At 50.2% G+C, this 19,304-nt stretch overlaps 1 protein-coding gene across 2 annotated transcripts in view; it reads left to right on the top strand.

Annotated features, from left to right (window-relative positions):
- Positions 1-2,017: 2,017 nt before the first annotated feature.
- Positions 2,018-19,304, top strand: part of PLXNA4 (plexin A4) — a 451,337-nt gene continuing 434,050 nt past the window's right edge. For both annotated transcript variants that reach the window (XM_055392292.2, XM_055392291.2), the window contains exon 1: positions 2,018-2,714. The gene's annotated coding sequence lies outside the window, so the exon portion shown is untranslated. The remainder of the gene's footprint in view (positions 2,715-19,304) is intronic.

The raw sequence follows: 19,304 nt of genomic DNA, 5'->3' as shown, positions 1-19,304 counted from the left end.
GGGACACCTAGAAGCAGTGTCAGGATCAGGTGATGCAAACCTTACATGGACCTTCGGGTGACGGGGCCTCCTTCGATTTTATATCCTCAGTGCCTGGCTGGCCTTGTGCTAATCCCAGTCTTGCAGAGAGAGGCATTTGGCTCTGGGCTTCCTCCACCCTGGAAGGATGTTCAAGAGGCAGTAGCATTGAGTGATTTTGTTATCTGTGTCTCTGGACTTCTGAAACTAACCTGATATTGTGTGCTTTATCTAGAGTCTGGGATTCAGGGTTTCTGGGAAGAGTGGAGTCAGATCAATATATTCATGTAAGCTTAATAAGATAACTCCTTGCTGCTTTCTGGGCCATGCAAGACTCAGCAGAGAACCAGAGACTAAAAGGGCTCCACGCTGTCTCCTGGAATATCCTTTAACCAAAGAATCAAACATCTGGTTTCCTCCTCATTCTGGCTTGGTTCATCTTCTCATTGGTGAGAGCAAAGTTTCAGCAGGGTCCTCTCTGGGTGGGCCAAGCCTGACCTACATGTGCTGCTCACCTTGGGGCTTGTTTAAGCTGTCATCTCACAGCTCCTTTCAAAGGCTCCCCAATTCACACAACTTTGATTTCTGTGAGAATATAACCCCTATAGGGAGGTATAGGAATTTAAGCCATTATCAGTCATGTCCACCTAATAAGGAGGCTCTGAGATGTTTCGATGGGAGGGACAGTAATGGGCGGGAGTTGCTGGGTGTGAGGACAGTGAAAACTAAAGAAGGGACAGGAGAGAGGAGGCCAAGAGCCGTGGGCTCCTTTAGAGGGTCGTCCTTGATGGTTGCCTATCCCAGGGAATGCTTACTGGACTCTGCTGAAGGTGCCACTTCCCTCAGACTATGGTGGGAGCGGGGATGAGGATGAGGGAGGCATGCACAGAGTTGAGTTAACAGGTGTGGGAATCCCTTCGGTTTCTCTTGGTGGATGGGCCCATTCCTAGGGGGATCTAGGCAGAGGTTTGGGAGGTAGTGCCACCCACTCCCCATCTTCACTGCCTGAACCAGAGCCACATGGTGATTTCTTTCTTTGGGCTTCAGAAACCACCCTGATGTTGGCATGGTCTGTTCTGGATGTCGTCTAGGATCTAGGGTTTCAGAGAAGAGAGGAGCCAGGAGAGCCGCTCAGTATAAACATGAATGGAAAAGTCAGGTTACCAAGCCAGCTCTGGGGCACTGGCCACTCATGTTCTCTCGTGCGGGCCTTGTGCCCTCAGTGTCCTCGGCCTCCTTGGATGCCATGTGGGGGTGACTTGGTGGGGTGTTGGGAGGGGTTCTGACTAGGAATGGGTGTATGCCTCAGAGTCAGTGTGCGCTTGTGTCAGCTCTGAGCACCTGAGGGTCCCTCCGACGGCCAGCGCCCAGAGCTGCACCTTCCGAGGCGGCTGAGCGCCTCCCTCTGAGCGCGCGCCGTGCGCCCCGGTCACCCATGTATGCCCCTCTCTCCGCCCCACATCGCCACCGCCAGGGTAGCTCCGTGCGGGCCGAGGGGACCCGGGGGGTGTCGGCAAACGTTGGTGCAGAGGAGAGCCGGCAAGCCGGGCGGCGGCGGGTGCGAGCATGTAGGCGCCCCCTGCCCCCTCTGCCGGCCGCTCTCCCTCGGTCTAGATGTCAGCCGCGAGCTCCGAGCCAGCGAGAGCGAGCCAGAGAGGGAGCGGCGGCGGGCGGCGGGCGGCAGAGAGGAGAGGAGGCGAGGCGAGGGAGGGAGGAAGGGAAGCAGGGAGGGCGGGAGGGAGGAGAGGAGGACCCAGAGAGCGCCAGGCAGCTGGAGTTTTTGCAGCGCTTGGCCGGGCTTCAATGCACAGCAGCAGCGAGCCGCGGCGGCAGCAGGCAGCCCGGGAGCTCCGGCGGCGGCCGAGCCAGCGGCGGCCCCGCTCCCTGCCCCCTGCAAACTTTGCGAGCAGCCCGCCCGGGGGGCCGGGGGCGCGCCCGGGAGGCCCGGCTCGGCCCGCGGCCGAGCTCTCCGCCGCCGCAGCGCCAGCCGCCGCCGCCACCACCGCCGCAGCCCCGCGCCTCCCCGGGGAGCAGCCGGCGGCTCCCGCGGCCCCCCAGCCCCGGCCCCAGGGCACTGCCCGGCGAGTGTCTCGGCAAGGGTGGGGGCTGCCGCGGCGCGGCCGGCCGCGGGCTGCCGGGGGGCGGCCGCCGCTACCCAGAGAGGAGCGCAGAGGCGCCGAGAGCGCTCCCCGGCGGGTCCCCCGCGCACTCGCCGCGCCCGGGCAGCGGCCCGACCGGGCGAGCATGGGCGGCGCGGAGTGACGCCGCTGTGCCCGCTTGGCATCAAGGACATTCAGCCCGCGGGGGTGGGGACGAAGGGGGGCAGCCCCGCGTCGCCACCGCAGCCCCCGAGAGCCGCCGCCGCTGCTCGGGCTCCGGGGCTGGGTGGAGGAAAGGGGTGTTCGGAATCGATCCCCATTTTCCGACCTTTTTGTTGGACATTACGCCCACCTTGGACGCCGCAAGAGGAGCTGTCAAGCCCCGCAGGCTCTGATTCGGCGCCCTCCGCGTTCCTCGGCTGCTCCCGGCTTCCCCGTGCCTCGGTGGAGTATTTGCGTTCGGGGCTGGGGCTGGAGGAGGCAGCCACACGCGCGCACACGCACACGTTCAGAGGAGGGCGAGAGGCAGCGGCATAGGCTCCATCTGCAGTGTCAATGCGGCGCTCCCGCTGAAGGAGGGAAACGCGGCGCGTCCAGGTAAGGAGCCGGCCCGCCGGGGAGTGGGGCCGGGCGGGCGGCGAGGGCAGCGAGGTCGGACAGACCTGGGCCGACCCGGGAATCCTCAGTGTCCCGGAGCCAGCCCGCGGCACAGGCACACGCACACACGCAGGCACACACACAGATCCACACCGGCACACACGGCGCTCGCGCACCTGCCCACGTCCCACCTGGACGCCCGCGGAGGTGCAGCGGCCGGAGCAGGGATTTCCCGGGTGTGTTCTCCTCTCACGCTCCCGGACTCAGACTTCTCTTTCCCGGGACTTTCGGGGTGGGATTCTGTGTATTCCCGGCTCTGCCTCCCACCAGGGGAGGTTGAGGGAGCAATTTTTCAGCTCCCAGCCCCTTTCGTCCCTAGCTGGGCTTTAAAACGGGAGAAGTCCTGAGAGGTTTCCGGAGACCCACCCAGTGTCATCGCGGCCCCGTGGCCTTTGGACACCCTGGGATTTCAACGGGAGACAGACCCACAGATATTCGGACGCATATTTGGAGAGAGTGGTGGCCCAGCGCCCGGGGAGGAGGCCAGATAGGCGGTTGGGGCTGCAGTTCTGTAGGGCGGCGCATATGAAACAGACACTGCGTTTCCCCAGTAAGAGGCAGCACAAACGCCTTTCTGAAGCGTGGCACTGCTTCCCCGGGAATGCGCCGAGATTTCAGGCAGAAAGCGGCTTAAAGCATCGCCGCGTATGTTGCTTGTCTAGGGAAGGTACGGGGCTCAGATCCTCCTTAAAAGGTACGACCTTATTCACAGCCTCAGTGCCTGCTTAGCAGCAAGCAGACAGGACTTGGAGACACAGGACTTGGGTCCCCTCTCACCTCCCTACCCTTCCTGGGCACATGGGGCTGCCTTCCCCGGTGCCTCCGGCTGGCGAACACCTGTCACATGCCTTTCGTGGTGTGTGTCTGAGAAAGAGAACTAGAAGGGGGAAGCACGAGGGATATAGTCCTCCAAAAGAGGAGGCTCCCCTCCCTCACGACCGCGGCGGCACTGCCCACCGGAGAAGGCAACGCATTCGTGGGTCTGCCAGCGTCCCCCAGAGCCCAAGGCTGCTCCGATTGTAGAATCACTCCCCAGAAGCCCGTGCTTTAAGGTCCCATTTCCCGAAAGCATTTTCATTCTTGTTTTCTCTGGCTGGAATTTCACAGGCTGCTCATTTTAACTTTTTCTGGAGGAGGTAGGAAGTGGCTAGGGTTCTAAGAGGCTTTTCCATAGTTCCCTTCTTGGGGTCTAAGAGCAACTAATTTAGGGTCTCAGTTGTCATAGGGAGAAGAACATGAGATCCAAATCAAATTCGGAATTGAATATATATGTACAAGCTCCTGTGTTTCTGGTGCTGTCACTTTGAGGTAGCTTTCTAGGCAACATGATCATATCATTTTCGCACAAAACTGAATAAACTTGTACCCTCTGTCCAAGATCATGTGTTCAGAGTATCCCACAGACCCACCAGTGGAAAAAATATGTTAGGAGCCTTACAGAACATGATGGAAGAGGAGCAAACATTCTTTTGAACAAGGAGGCCTCAGTGCTAGGCTCAGAATTTGGGTTGTTTTTGTAAATCCTGAAGATAGGGGCTGAATGAAAGGGCTTTTTCAGCACCCTGACTCCGCTATTTCCAAACTTTTTTCAGCTCCTGCAAAGGTCTCTGGCTAGGCTGGGGAGAAGCGCAGACACCTCGGGAGGGAGATTGTATTCCCGCTGTGTGCTGTGTGAGCTGCCCTTTGATTGATTGAAAAGCATAGATGGAATAAAGCAAATCTCTCACAATGGAGAGACCCCAGTAGGGGGAAGAAACCTTATTTGCTTTTTAAGAATGGTGGGCGTGTGCACACACACACCCAATATATATACACACATGCGTTCTCAGAGTCTGGCTAAATGTGGTCAGCTCCCCGCTCCCCCCATGTGTGACAATGGGGTCCACCTCTGTCTTCCGGGCTGTGGAAGAAATGGAACATTTCTCCCCACATGCCCCTTGAGGGCGTGGACAGGCAGATCCCACCTACGCGTACAGCAGCACATGGTTTGCAAAAGAAATAATGAGCTCCAGCAACAGTGGGTGCCTCCCAGGTAAACAGTCCCTCATGGGACCTGTAAGAGGCAAAGGGATAGGGTACAGGATCTTCCTGAAATGTCTGTGTCTTCCCTGTAGACCTCCACTCCTTTCTCTGCTTTCCTCCCTACCCTCTTTCCTTTCTCATGTATTTGCAGCCTCAGGATCCATCATTTTAATGCAAAGCTAGTATCATTATGCTGGTTATAAGCTACACATCAGGGTTCAGAAAATCTCTGCACTTTCTGCACTTAGCATTAGGTACCAATTTGGTTTCTAGGACAAGGCAGGCATTAATTAACATCTCTGTAAAGCGGAGTATACATTACGTTTTCCTGGCTCTCTTGCCCAGCCCTGGAGCATGCCACGCTGTCATTCACCCTCTCTGCCACTCTTCTGTGCCCTTCCTTTTAAGTTCTCCGAGGTCTTTCTCACTGGGAAGGGAGTCACACTAGAAAAACCCCAGCCATGAATGCTTCTTTTCAGCAGACCCTCGCTGCCTGGTAGACGGTGCTTAAGGCAGCTCTCCTGTGAGCACTAGGCATGGGTCACCTACAAGCTGCTCCTTCTTACCCAATCACGCCTCCCCGGGCTCTCATCTGTCCTCCCAGGACTTCCTCCTGGATGCCCACTGGGACACTGCAGACATTTCTGGAGGACTCCAAGGCAGTCAACTTGTTTCCTTTCTCCTTCTCTGTGCCTTCCTGTCGCCTGCTGCTGCTACTCCCTGCAGACAGGGAAATCTGCACGGCAGAGTCTGCCTACATACACTTGGCCTCGGGATCCTTTTCATCACAATGAGGGCTGCTGGGAATGAAGTGGGGGCTTTCTAGGATGGCAGCAGTCCTGAAGTGGGAGAGAGCTAAAGGGGCTGGGTCATTAACCACTCTTGATTCATAGTTATCATCAGGCTTTGATGCAAAGAAATCGCTGTGGATCTCTCTCCTCCTAGCCAGCTAGGGGGCATTTCTTAGCTGCTTCTCCCCATCCTCACCTAGAGAAGGCATACGCAGACAATGCACATCAGAGACCTGTTGGAGCGGCTCTGTGGTGGGTTACAAGGGGGCGGCAGCAATACAGAAAACACGACCATGATCTTGGCTGTCATTAGACTATGCAACAGATGTGCCAGCGTCTCCTCTCTTCTTATTTGTGTCCAGTGCTACCCAATGTGAAACTGGCTCAGACCCTGGGCTATTGAGTAAGTTCATTTCCCTCCCTTGACACCTCCCTTCCTCTTCCTCCAACCCCCACTTCTCTGCCCCCACCACTTGCTAATCTACCTCTTGGCTTTGTGCGCACATCCGCCAGCCCATTCGCCCTCAAATTTGCGGCACTCCAAGAAATCAATATAACATGAATTTAACGACAGCTGGATGATTAAGTGTTATTTATATTTAAAAGCAGCATTTTAAAAAGACGTCTCACTAATAAATCAAATGGCTGTTTGGGAGATGCACATGATTAGGGTAATTGGCCTATAGGCTCTATCGAGCTATGCTTGGTCCACACAGGGCCCTGTGGACAGGACACTGTCTCTTTAAAAGCTGCAAGCTCCACTGCTCCCTCCCCAGACTCCCACCTGATCCCCTCTAGCTGCCCAGACTTTTTCTTTCTTCTTTCATGTTGTCCTCACTGCCCAGGCTGTACCATTCAAGTTGTGGTAGGAAGGTGGAGCCCACAGGGAGACTGAAGGGGGCTCTGCTGCTGAGTGGTAAGAGATGGATCTTAAAACGAAAGGCAGGCAGGGGTCCTGATTCCCCTGGAACAAGAGCCCAGGCCTTGTTCCTGAAGGAGGAGGCTGCATCCCTGCATGGCATGGAGCAGCCTGGAAGAAGAGTTTCCTGAGTCCCTGTGTGAGTCTGTGTATGCCCCCACACACTTGTCTAGTCCTGTGGCATCAGCCTCCCAAGGGAAGAGGCTGTGAGGATGTTAGTACTGGCTTCAGTTCTTGTAAAAACAATGGAATGGAAGATGATAATTAATGATGATGGTGGCCAATATTTATTGAGCACTCATTTGGTTTAGATACCATTTAAGTAGTTTGCCTCATAACAACCCAGATAGGCTATTACGGTCCCTGTTTCCTCCAGGAGGAAACTGAGATGCAGGAGGTTAAAGACTTTGTCCGAGATCACACAGCCACTTAGCGATGGAGCCAAGTCTCACTTGTGAGCAATCTGACCTTTCTCCTCATCACTGTGCTGGTTTCCTCCTTAGAATATATGTGCTCACTGTACTGCTGCCCCCTTGGGAGGTTTATGGGTGAGTGCTTGGGAGGAAGTTTAGAATATCTGGTCCCTAGTCTCTTGCACTACCTCTGTGATGCCAGGCAAATGTATTTATTCACTGAGCCTCGATCTCCCCATTCATCAAGGGGGATGAGTCTTCTCCTTGTCTGTTGGTAGGTTATAAAATTGCATGGATCATTCTAGCAGAGTGCTCAGGTCCTGAGGGTGACTGTCACCTCATTTGGCAATTCCCATTTTCTCCCAGGAAAAAATGAGTGAATGAATGAATGAGTGAAGTTCCCATCTTTACTTTAGACTCTATGAGGCTCCAATTCTGATAGGAGTCTAGTTCTCCCTGGTGACTGCTTCAAATTGCTAGTATTGTGGAAACAACACTTCCTCATTTCATCTTTAAAATAGCTGTGCAAGGTAGGTATTGTTTATTCCCATTTTGATAGCATAGAAACTAAGGCTGAGAAGAGAGTTTAGGTGAGATGTCCAAGGCGCCAGGTTGCTAAGGGATGGATGGTTTTTTCACTCTTGGGCAAAGATTCTTACCATTACACCACTCACGGTAGATACTTGACACTTGTTCATTCATTCATTTATTACTCCTAGAGTTTCTGACTTCAGGATCCAGAAGCAGGGAAGAAATCAGTGCCTAGGGACATCATGCGGTGCTGGGTGCCTGGATCCTATGGTGGTTGCAGCAGAGACTCATCGCGTGTTGGTGCCAATGGACCATGTCAGGGGATAGCCATCCTGTAGCACTTAGAGGAATTTTGATAGGTCCCCATTTGCATGAAGAAAATAATTCAGACGTGAGATGGTGCAGGCTAAGGCAAGGCATTAGGAATTACATCCTGATGCAAAAAGGTGTGGGTGTGAATCCCTGAAGGAGCCCATGGGCCTGGTTGGGTTCTGTCCCACTCCAAAGCCAGGGCTAAGCTCAGTCCCTCTGGTCTGAACATTTTAGGAAAAAGCCACAAGTGAGGCACTTTGGTTACTTGCCTTTTTTTTTTCTTTTTCTCCAAAATACAAACTTTTATTCCATGCATTATTTCTTTGACTTCTCTACACTGTGAGGTGAGTGAAAGGTCTGTCCAACTTGAGGTGGCTAGAAGGGGTGCACGTGGAATTTCATCACCTCCCCTCTGAGGCAGCAGTAGGAATGAGTGGATAAAACATCGGGAGGTAAAGTCCTGTGCAAACTGAAACCAACAGGTGTTGGAGAGATCTCAGGCATCCTCTCTTTTCCTTCTAAGCTTGGATCTTCCCCTCCCCCTCTATAGTGTTTCCTCCATGAACCAGGATTCGCAACAGCAAATTGGATTTTGGGATGTTTTGTCACTCCGACACAAAACAGATCACTAGCTAAGAGGATAGTCTCTGCAGTCAATGTGCTGAACACAGCCTCGCTGAATCAATTCCCGAGGTCTTACAGGGTAGAGTATTTTCATTATGAAGTATGAGGAGAGAAGCAGTGGAGGAAGAGGTCACTGGAAATTTAGGACAGGAAAACCATGGCAGTTGAAAGGCTTTCCTGGTCTTTGCTCAAGATCAGTTCCTTATCTGACATACTCACTGAACTCTTCTCGAATGAGCACAGCTGGATTTCCCTTTTGGTAGTGTGGAGGCTCAAACTAGAAGGTGAACCAATCATTCCTTGGCTTTGACCGAGAGGCCAAGAGGAAAGAAGTAAGCAAGGCATAGCTGGTGGATTGCTTCCGTTCTTGTGGCGGGGTTAGAGAGTGAGAGAGGAGACAGTAGCAGACGTCAGGATGTGCAACTGAAGCAGCCTGCCTGGAATGTCAGCTAATGTTGCTAGAGTCAGTTGGAGTTCATTTTCTTCCTCTCCATCTCAGGCCTGCTTTCCTGAAAGTAATACTTAAAATAGACCAGAGTTTCCCAAAGTATATTCTGCGGGGGAGTGAATAGGCATTACATGCAAAAAAGTTTCTGCAGTCAAGTAAGTTTGCAAAACCCTGGGTGTAAAGCAAAGCTAAAGATACTCCTTGCTGCAGGACTTCTCAGAGCCTTTAATACACTCACATGGATTGTGAAATCACAAAAGTATATAAACTGTGTAGTGGACCTGGAATCCACTGAGAAACACTGGACTAAGACAAGCACTTTCCTATGACTACTCTCAAATGTGAATAAAGGGGTGGCTTCTACAGTGAAAATTTCCACTGAACCTTTGCATTACGTAAACCAAGTACTGGATTCTGGTGATTGTGTGAGCAATAGATTCTCAAGCAGAATTGTGCCAGATAGGTAGAGAGTCCACCTCTGGCCTCAGCATTTGCTCAGCCTTCTTCAGAGCCTATCCTGCCCCTTGTCTTTCCAAGGAAAGAGACAGCTACTTAGGCACGTGTCCATTTTCTTAGGTTCCTAGATGATTCCAATATGTCCCCTTGCTTAAAAACCACTGTTGTGGAAAAAGCTAGGCTTTGGATACAAATAGATGTAGATAACTCTAACTAAAGCATCTTAGGAAAAAAAATCATTTTATGTTTCAGTTTATTGTTTATAAAATGAGGAGGTTAGTCTAGATCGGTGATTAAACATATTTTAACATGTATACAGTGAAAATCTTTGCTCCAGTGAAATTTTATATGGAATTCCAGTGCACAGAACAGATGCAAGCAGGACTATTCTTGTCAAAGCTATGGAGGGCCTGGGCCTTGCGCCCCTGCCTGTCTGTCCTTCACTCCAGTCACAGCCTGGGTTCCCTAGAAAGTAGAGCTCAAGGAAGAAGCTATGTGTTACCACTTTATTGAGGGGTGAGATCCCGGGGAAGCAAAAATGAAGCAAAGGAGGAGAGGTAGGGAAGGAAGGGGAACAAATAGTGTGTTACCAAGCTGGCCCTGCCTTCCCAGTGAAAAGCAGCTGGTGGCTCAGTCACTCAGGAGGTATCCAGGGAAGCCTGGTGTGAACAGTATGTCTCAGAATAGTCTGTGGTGGTGAGGCACAGCCAGCAGTTAATCCACGGGTCCTTCTGGTCTGCTGTAGCTCACTGGTCACAAGTCACCCCATGAGGCATGAGTCAACTCCCCTCACTTTGGGGGTAGGAATACCAGGTCAAGCTAGAGCCTCTGTGGGTCAGGCCCTGGGGCTGGGGCTTCCTTGGCTCTCCCTGCAGAAGGTATGTCAGGGTTACCCCTGCAGGAGCCCAGCCTTTGACTCTGAAGGAAGAAAAGACAGCAAGAACTTTAGGGCCAGAGGAACAGCAGAAAGCATCACTGGGGGCCTCTTGTCCATTAGATACTGACTCTGTCTTCCTCCCTAAATACATATGCTTGCCCCTAACCACTGATTGATGTGAGCAACTCACTGACTTAGAGACGTGGGTCTGCGGTAGGGCATCTGCCTGAGAGTTGCGGCTCCTAGAGGGTAGGGTCAGCCTCTGCTTCAAGCAGTGTCTTGTTTAATCAAGAGCTCAATTCCTGCTTTTTAATAATAGTGAAGAAGCTGCTCCTGGCAGTGGCAGTGATAACAAGGGTTCAACAGGAAAATGGCTGCAGTTCAGAATTGGGGTGGGGTGGCGTGATGTCAGGTGGGACTCAGCAGATTTGGGCAGATACATAAATTGGGAGTCTGGGATAATGGTTTCCATGCAAAGAACATAAAGTTCTTCAGAACAGAGTCAGATGGCAAGACAGGGCAGGGTACTCCAATTAGGAGCCCCAGAATTCACGAGTTTATGTCAACACTAGTCAACTACACTATTATCCCATTTAAACCCCAAATAGAAACCACATTAAGAATGGGTGCCAATCCGATTTCTGAAGACTTTTCTAATGTTTTGGGGCTTACTAAATAACAGCCAGCCTTCCGCATAGTGGTGTGTGACTATCTCAGGGACGGCACGGCTGCTGGGAAGCAGGGAGAGGGCGTAATGACCTCTGCCACCCTCCCAGTTTTAAGAAATAATGAAAGCACTGAAATATAATGCAACAGGGGACATTTCTGCATAAAATATTTCCTGTAAGTCATTGCTTCTAGCTAGTCCTGCCCCTCATCAACGTTTTTTACTACTCTTGTGCTTTGAAGGCCCTTTAGGGTCAGGCTGGGGAGAGGACTAATGGTCATGCTGTGCTTGTGACCTCTTTCCCTGCTCTCTTGTCCATTAGATACTGACCCTATCTTCCTCCCTAAATGCACTTGCCCCTAACCACTGATTGATGTGAGCAAATCACTGACCTAGAGACGTGGGCCTGCATTAGGGTGTCTGCCTGAGAGTTGCAGCTCCCAGAAGGTAGGGTCAGCCCCTGCTTCAAGCAGTTTTTTGTTTCATCAGTAACTCAATTCATGCTTTTTAATAATGGTGAAGAAGCTGCTACTGGCAGTGGCAATGAAAACAATGGGAATCATGTATTTCCTTATGTTTTAGGTTGAGAGGGATCATTTCTTACTTCTTGTATACTCAGTGCCCAACCCAGAGCCTATCTTACTGGAAGCAATTGATAAATATTTGCTGTAAAAATAGAACGAATAAATGGAGCAGGATAAGGTGGAGAAGAATGACCTTAAAAATATCAAGACTAGGGTGAACCAGACTAATATGGTGGGTTCTTACTCTGCAGCAGGGACAGAGTAGGGATCACATCAAGTCAGACTGACTGGCTATTCCAGAGGATTCAGATGAATCCAGATGGGTACAGGCTGAGCCCCTCAGTTACCCTCCAGCATCCTGGGTCATAGTGGTTGGGGACAGGTAGGTGCAGTGGTCTTGCACATGGATGCACATGGAATTAAATTATTTCTCTCTGTGTAAAACTCACTATGGGTTTAGGCACTGATAGATTGGGTGGGGGAGACCAAGCTGGATTTAGCAGAACATTCCAAAGACTAGTCTATAAAATCCTCCATGGAAAGAGCATTCTGTGACCAAGTAAGTTTTGCAAGCATCCTCTCTTTTGTCCTCTTCAGGAGATGAACAAGGGCGAATTAAAGGTGAAGAAGACCTGTTGTTGGGAAACCTATTTATTCTTCGCCCACTGCTTTTCAGGTTATTGGGCCATGGGGATCCGTTTGTGTGGGAGTATTTAAGCCTATTGATGTCTCCTGGAAAGACGGTTCCATAGAAAGGCATTTTGGGAGATGGTGACCTTCAACTGGAAGCTTTCAAGTTTTGGTTTACTTCAGAGGTGAAAAAACCAGAAGAATGAATTCACTGTACTGATAAAATAGGGACTTGTAGGGACTTGTGACCCCAACTTTCAGAGGCACCGCCTGCCTCTTGTCCTTGTCATTTGCTTTTGAGACTCCCAGAAATGACTGCGAATTCTCACAAAACTTTAGCGACCGTGGCCTTGTGATCTGCCTTCAGGTGTATATTTCATAAAGAAACAATTTCAAAAAGTGTGAATGCCACTCTGACAGGTTTGTGGACATGTTTCCCACAAGTGGCACTTTTTGGTTGCACATAACAGATCAAGATGGATGTTTGCAAAATATGTGAGTAATGACATTCACCTTCTCAATTTTTTTTCTCCAACTGCTTGAATAAGAGGCTTCAATATAACTGACAAAGATAAATGTTCTTTATCAAATTAACAAAGGAAGCTTGAGTTATTAAGACACATCTCCCTAAACTTTGGACGGTTGAAACAAATTTTCTCTTGGGAAGAGAAAACTTTGCCATCCAAGAAAAGGCTGAGGATTTCTAATTAGACTGTAAATCCATGGTTTCCACCACTGGGTAGTGACCTGGAGAGTGAAGTTAGGCATTTCCCATGGAAAGCGTTTTCACTGCCTGGCATTCATCTCACATAGGTAATGATTGTATGTGTGTGTGTGTGTGAGAGAGAGAGAGTGTGGGAGTGTGTATGTGGGTTGGGGTAAAAGGGGGTACCCTCTTAGTGGTATTTGGGTTTGAATCACTTGGGGATACTGGTAATTCACGTGCCCAATTATAGAGCCCCCCCATGCTTGGTGCAGGCACGGTGCTCCTTTCCAGAGTGAATAACAGTTGCTAACACACACTGACAAAATTCCCCTGACGCCCATTCATAAAGCATTGCACTGGTGATTCTATCAGCATTAAACTGTTTGGTGACTGAGCTTAGAATTATAGGAATCAGAGAAATGAATTAGCAGTAAATCAAGTCCCAGCTGAGTTCGAACCCAACTGCAGTGAGTTTTAAATTAAAAATATCTTGCTATGATGAAGCAGTTGTAAGTCAAGCACTGGAGCTCTGTCGCTCTTGACTTTGGAGAAGTGTGGCAGCCACCCTTTGAAAGGAAAACCCTGACAACAGCTTGTATTGATTCCCAGCCATGCTGGGAAATTGCCACTTCATTTCTTCTTCATAAACCGTTGGCTTTCATTTTTTTTTTTTTTCAAAAAAAGGAATCCTATTTGCAAGGATACAGCAGAGCTTTGGGAGGAAGACAGGTGGGAGAGGGCTCAGGCCCACGGGGGACTATTCATGGCATTCTCTTTGGTCCTCAGAAAGAATCATGCGGAAGGGGAATCTGGGTCTGCGGATGTCATGTGCTTTGTTTCCCTGCTTGGACCATATTTGATTCTTCTTTCTGGAGGATCTGTACAAAAAACAACAAAGAGAACACTTCAAGGAAGCTGCAAGACTGTCGTGTTGCAGTGATAATTGCAGTGTAATAGGAAATCATTTATGTAAGTTATGGTGCCCTCTGAATGGAGCTTGTCAGAAATGTGGCTGTGGTTTTTCCAGGCCTATTTTTGTTTCCTCCTGCAAAATAATCCTGAGGTTTTCATTTTCAGAGCAATTGAAGAAGTATTATATCCTGGCCAGGGAATACAGAGACCGAGCTTCTAATCCTAGGTATACTGAATGTCTTTCAGCAAGTCCCCTCTCTGGGATAGGCCTCAGTTTCTCCTCTTTAAAGCCAGGAATAAGCCCTTGCTGTTTCGCACCTGCAGCCCAGGAGGTGAGGATGAATGTGGCCTTGCATATTAAAGGGTTGGGTGAGCATCAGAAGAAACAGTCTATTTACACACAAGGTCAAAGAAAATCAAGACAAAGAGAATGAAAACTGAGCTTAGGCCTCTCATCACACTTTGCCAGTTCCCGTGTGTTTGCTGATCTGGTGAGGAGGTGTAAGGGATAAAAACCACATGCAGAGGGTCGGAAAGGAGAATGCAGTAGGGATGGCAGGAGACAGTGGCAGGGGATGGTCAGTGCAGGAGTCCAGAGGCCTGGGTCCCCAGGGGGATCTCCATCCTGGTAGTAGTAGGTTCAATTGGGGACTGCAGAAAAAGAAAAGGATTCGTAAGATTCCTCGATGCCTACATTTCACCAAGCGCCATGCACATATATTTGCATATTTTAGTAAGAGAGGTTGATATGATGTTATGAAATATTTAATCAATTGATCAAGCAATCAGTCAATTCAAGCAATATTTATTGAGTGCCTACTGTGTGCTAGGCACTATGTGAGAATTTGTGCAGAGATGAAAGACCTACTTCTGTCAGTAGGGAGTTCATGGCTTAGTGTGGCCACAACATATGTGGGAATAGAGAATTTACATGCAATGTGTCAGAGAGTGAGACTGGGGCATGAAGAGGGTGCTCTGGGAATAGGAAGACGGGCACCCATCCAGTTATGAAAAGCAGGACATGAACAAGGGCTCCTGGAGAAGGAGGAGGAGGAGCAAGAAGAGGGGGAGGAGGAGGAGGAGGAGGAGGAGAAGGAGGAGGAGGAGAAAGAGGAGAAGGAGGAGGAGCAGCAGAAGGAGAAGGAGGAGGAAAAGGAGAGGAGGAGGAGCAGCAGAAGGAGAAGGAGGAGGAAAAGGAGAGGAGGAGGAGCAGCAGAAGGAGGAGGAGAAGGAGGAGGAGGAGGAGAAGGAGGAGGAGGAGGAGGAAGAGGAGGAGGAGGAGAAAGGAGAAGGAGGAGGAGAAGAGGCGGGAGAGGAGGGGCAGGAGGAAGAGGAGGAGAAGGAGGAGGAGGAGAAGGAGGCAGAGAAAGAAGAGGAGGAGAAGGAGGAGGAGAAAGAGGGAGAGAAGGAGGAGGAGAAGGAGGAGGAGGAGAAGGAGGAGGAAGAGGAGGAGGAAGAGAAGGAGGAGGAGGAAAAGGAGCAGAGGAGGAGGAGCAGCAGAAGGAGGAGGAGGAGAAGGAGGAGGAAGAGGAGGAGGAAGAGGAAAAGGAGGAGAAGGAGGAGGGAGAGGAGGAGGAGAAGGAGGAGGAGAAGGAGGAGGAGAAGGAGGAGGAAGAGGAGGAGGAGGAGAAGGAGGAGGAAGAGGAGGAGAAGGAGGAGGATAAGGAGGAAGAGAAGGAGGAGGAGGAGAAAGGAGGAGGAGAAGGAGGAGGAGGATGAAGAGGAGAAGGAGTAGGAGAAGGAGAAGGAGGAGAAGGAGGAGGAGAAGGAGGAGGAGGAGAAGGAGGAGGAGGAGAAGGAGTAGGAGAAGGAGGAGGAGGAGAAGGAGGAGGTGGAGAAAGAAGAGGAGGAGGAGAAGGAGGAGGATGAGGAGGAGGATGAGGAGGAGGAGAAGGAGGAGGAGAAAGAGGAGGTTAAGGACGAGGGGGAGAAGGAGGAGGAGAAGGAGGAGGAGGAGGAGGAAGAGGAGGAGAAGGAGGTGGAGGAAGAGTAGGAGGAGGTGAAGGAGGAGGATGAGGAAAAGGAGGAAGAGGAGGAGGAAGAGAAGGAAGAGGAGGAAGAGAAGGAGGAGGAGGAAGAGAAGGAGGAGGAGGAAGAGAAGGAGGAGGAGAAGGAGGAGGAGAAGGAGGAGGGGAAAGGAGAAGGAGAAGGAGGAGGAGAAGGAGAAGGAGGAGGAGAAGGAGGAAGAGGAGAAGGAGGAGGAGAAGGAGGAGGAGAAGGAGGAGGAGGAGGTGGGGGAAGAGAAAGGAGGAGAAGAAGGAGGAGAAGGACAAGAAGGGGGAGGAGGAAGAGGAGGAGGAAGAGGAGGAGGAGGAAGAGGAGGAGGAGGAAGAGGAGGAGGAGGAAGAGGAGGAGAAGAAGGAGGAAGAGGAGGAGGAGAAGGAGGAGGAGGAGGAAGAGGGCATCCAGTTGAGTTTTAGAGGATGTTTTGAAGGATCCCTCAGATTGGCTTTGTGAACTCATAGGCAGAGGTCCCACGTGGAGGAAGCAGCACAGAGAGGTGAGAGCACAGCCCTTGGGGTCTGCAGGAGTTCAAGGCAGAGGTGGGAAGTGGGGGAAGGGGCAACACGGCAGAGGCTGCACCAGGACCAGTGTCAGTATCCAGCTAAGGGATTTATCCATCAGGCAGCAGTCAGGCCTTGGGGATCTCCAAGGAAGAGAATCAACAAGACCAGATTTGTACTGTAGCAAGGTTCAGCGGGGGCCACGTGGAGAACAATTGGAAGCAGGCTATTGCAGTAAATCAAAGCATCCTGAGCCGGGGCTCATCAAAGGGGGTGGCAAAGGAGAGAAAGGGGCTGATCTGAGAAGTGCATCGTAGGAGTTAGCGCTGACAGAAGATGGTGGATATGGCGGTGAAGGTGGTGGGCAGCAAGGAACGGGCAGTGGGGTTGTCCTGCAGGTGTCCTGCCTGGGCAGCTGGTGGGAGATGATGCCATTCGTGGAGCTGGAGAAATCTGGACTGAGGCAGGCTGTCGGGGGAGTGGTGGGGCAGGAGTGCTGCATTCTTTTCTGAACAAGGTGAATTGGGGCATATGTGGATTTGCAGGCGGAAGTGACCAGGAGGCCGGAGGATACAAGGCTCTTGTGTCCCCGGCAGCTTCAACTTCATGCTTACCTAGTGCTGTTTACTTCTGGACCCAGTTGCAGAGTTAGGAGTTCCTTTTGGGATCTGTCAGAAACTTGACAAAGAAGCAAGAAGATCCACATAGAGATTCTTGCATTTTTCAAGTGGTTCATGTTTCGGCGTAAACATACTGTCTTGGACAATGTACTTGAAATTGTTCTGAAAGCATCCCAGGTATTCACCTTCCCTTAGGAGAGTCCCACTACTTTCCAGTGGAAAAAGAACAATCCCGGGAGGTTGAGTAGCACCCAGAGTGCTATAGAGCAAGCTTGGAACAGAGCGCACCTGGGCCTCTGTTCTGCTTGTTCCCTTCCTCGGTGCGTGCCTCCAACTTCAATGAGCGCATGCTCAAAACAGTGTGGTCTGGGGAAATGAACTCCACCATGAACTAAGAGATTGGTTATTAAAATATTGACCTTGCCCATTAGGAATAATGTCCTGTTGGTGTAATCCCACATTCTGGGAGGTAGGACAAAGTCTGCACAATCAAAGCCTGCAGGTAGGACCTGGCCACTAGATAGAGTTGGCTTGGTCCAGGCGTGTCAAGTGCCAAGGAAAGATTTTTATCATGGGAATGCCTTTAGGTGGGGCAGTCCCTCTCCAGGTTCTACCCCCTGTTTCTCATATCTTTGCTTCACACATCTATGATGAAGGTATTTTTAAAATAGCAGACACAGTCTAGGGCTTAGTAAAACCCAAGCAGTATCTGTTCTCTCTCTTTCCAATACATGGGGAAAAAATGAATGGGTTAGCATATTAGTGACAGATGCTTTGCATTCTGCAGGAGAGCTTTATAATTTAGTGGTCTTCATTTGTTGCAGGAGATGTAGACATGGGCTCCTGTGTTCCATTACAGTGTTCATGTCATAGGAACTGCAGAGAACAGGCCATTGGTTTGAGCAGAGTGCTAGAGAGAGAGATATGCTCAACTCCTTCAAGTCTTCCCAGATGCTTTCAACCCTCTGTGCTGCTGCGGAAGGTAGTGAGACTTGGGGATGGGGAGAGGCCCCAGACAGTGCAGGGCCTCTGACTACCCCGGGCATCATTTATACCAGTTCTTCAAGACTGAGGGACCCCGGGAGTTCAGGCCCAAAGAATGTCTTTAGCTGCAAATTTGCAGTACAACATCAAGTGAAACGATGGATCTACCCTCTTCTCCGGATTGCTTCTGGGTATCTCAGAGCTGCTAATAAAATTGTCTTGTGCTTTGGGCTGTCTTGTGGGGAGAAACAGGGGGCAGGGTAAGTGTTTTTGAGCTCTAACCTTTCAAAAACCCCATAGAGGTGGCAGGATTTCTGTTCATTCCTCCTCATGCCTCTTTTCCCAGCCCTTGTACATTTTATCAACTGCTCTCGGCATGTAATACATTTACGGAGCTGCACTTTTGGTCTCAGGGAATTCAGCAGTTTCTCCAAGTTTATCTGGTGGCACATTGTTTCCTTACTAGGAGGCAGAGGTCAGGGCCTGGGGCTCTAAGAAGGAAAGTAACCTAACCACAGTGATATGTGGTCAGGACTGGAATAGAGCAGTTGACGCCACCGGGGGTGTCCTTGTTACATCCCCTCACCATGCCCCTGTCCACTGCGGGTAAAGCCTTTGGGATTGGTGAGCTGAGCCCTCTCCAAGGCTGTCTCAGAGCCTGCAACAAAGGTAGGGAATCCCTACACTTTCCCCTTTTCTTGTACCACCTTCTTATGTTTCATTTTAGAGACTACCTACTGACCTGGGGGTATCAGATGTCCTCAAAGGGGCTGCTGGCTTTATGCTCGGATGAGAAGATCTAAGAAAGCAGGCAAAGGCGAAATAGGCAGGGTACTGGCCATGTGCATGATGTCAAATTGGACAAAGAATCTTGGCTGTCATTGGCCCCAGGCCGATTGTTGGGGGTGTGGAGGAGAGAGAGTGAGCTTTGCTAAACCCAGGCCCAATTGCATGAAGTTGCTGTAGCTCATTTCACTCTCCTTTGTTCCTTCTCCCAGGACTTAATACTAGCAAGACCGAAGCCTTCTTGGCAAACACTTAAAAATAAAATAATTAAATAATTTTTCTAAACTGTATTTATATTTCTGGCAATCATTATTGAGTGAAATGGTGTTTTATTTACATCTAGGATTTGTGGCAATGTAATAGAAGTTCTCTTGTTTTAATTTGATGATGCTCATTTTTGGAATGTTCTAAAGAGCCTTTATAAAAAAGCTTACAGAATATCACGTGACCAAATATAGAAAATTTGCTTTGAAAAAATGTCATTTCTCCAGCACATACTGTTTTGAAAGAATGGCATTTTCACCTAAAACTTATATTTGAAAACTTAAAAATATTGCTAGGCACGGAACAGCATTTAACCAGGTAACAAATTTTACAAGTAGACTTAGCCACATGCCAGGTCTGGGCATTTTTGTGTGCAGACAGTAGTACACGTAGAGACTTTCTGAAAACTCAGCCTGCCAAGAATTTCCTGGTAATATATGATTTATTGTCTTGTATTTTCAGTATTTACATCTCATATTCCCACTTAATTGCAAGCTTCTTGAAAGCAGGCATTGTCTTAGACACATTCGCAGTTCCCTT

This window comes from Gorilla gorilla, chromosome 6, assembly GCF_029281585.2.
Source record: "Gorilla gorilla gorilla isolate KB3781 chromosome 6, NHGRI_mGorGor1-v2.1_pri, whole genome shotgun sequence".
In the NCBI taxonomy this organism is placed as follows: domain Eukaryota; kingdom Metazoa; phylum Chordata; class Mammalia; order Primates; family Hominidae; genus Gorilla; species Gorilla gorilla.
The sequence above is the reverse complement of the archived record's forward strand: the minus strand, read 5'-3'. Positions and strand labels throughout refer to the sequence as shown.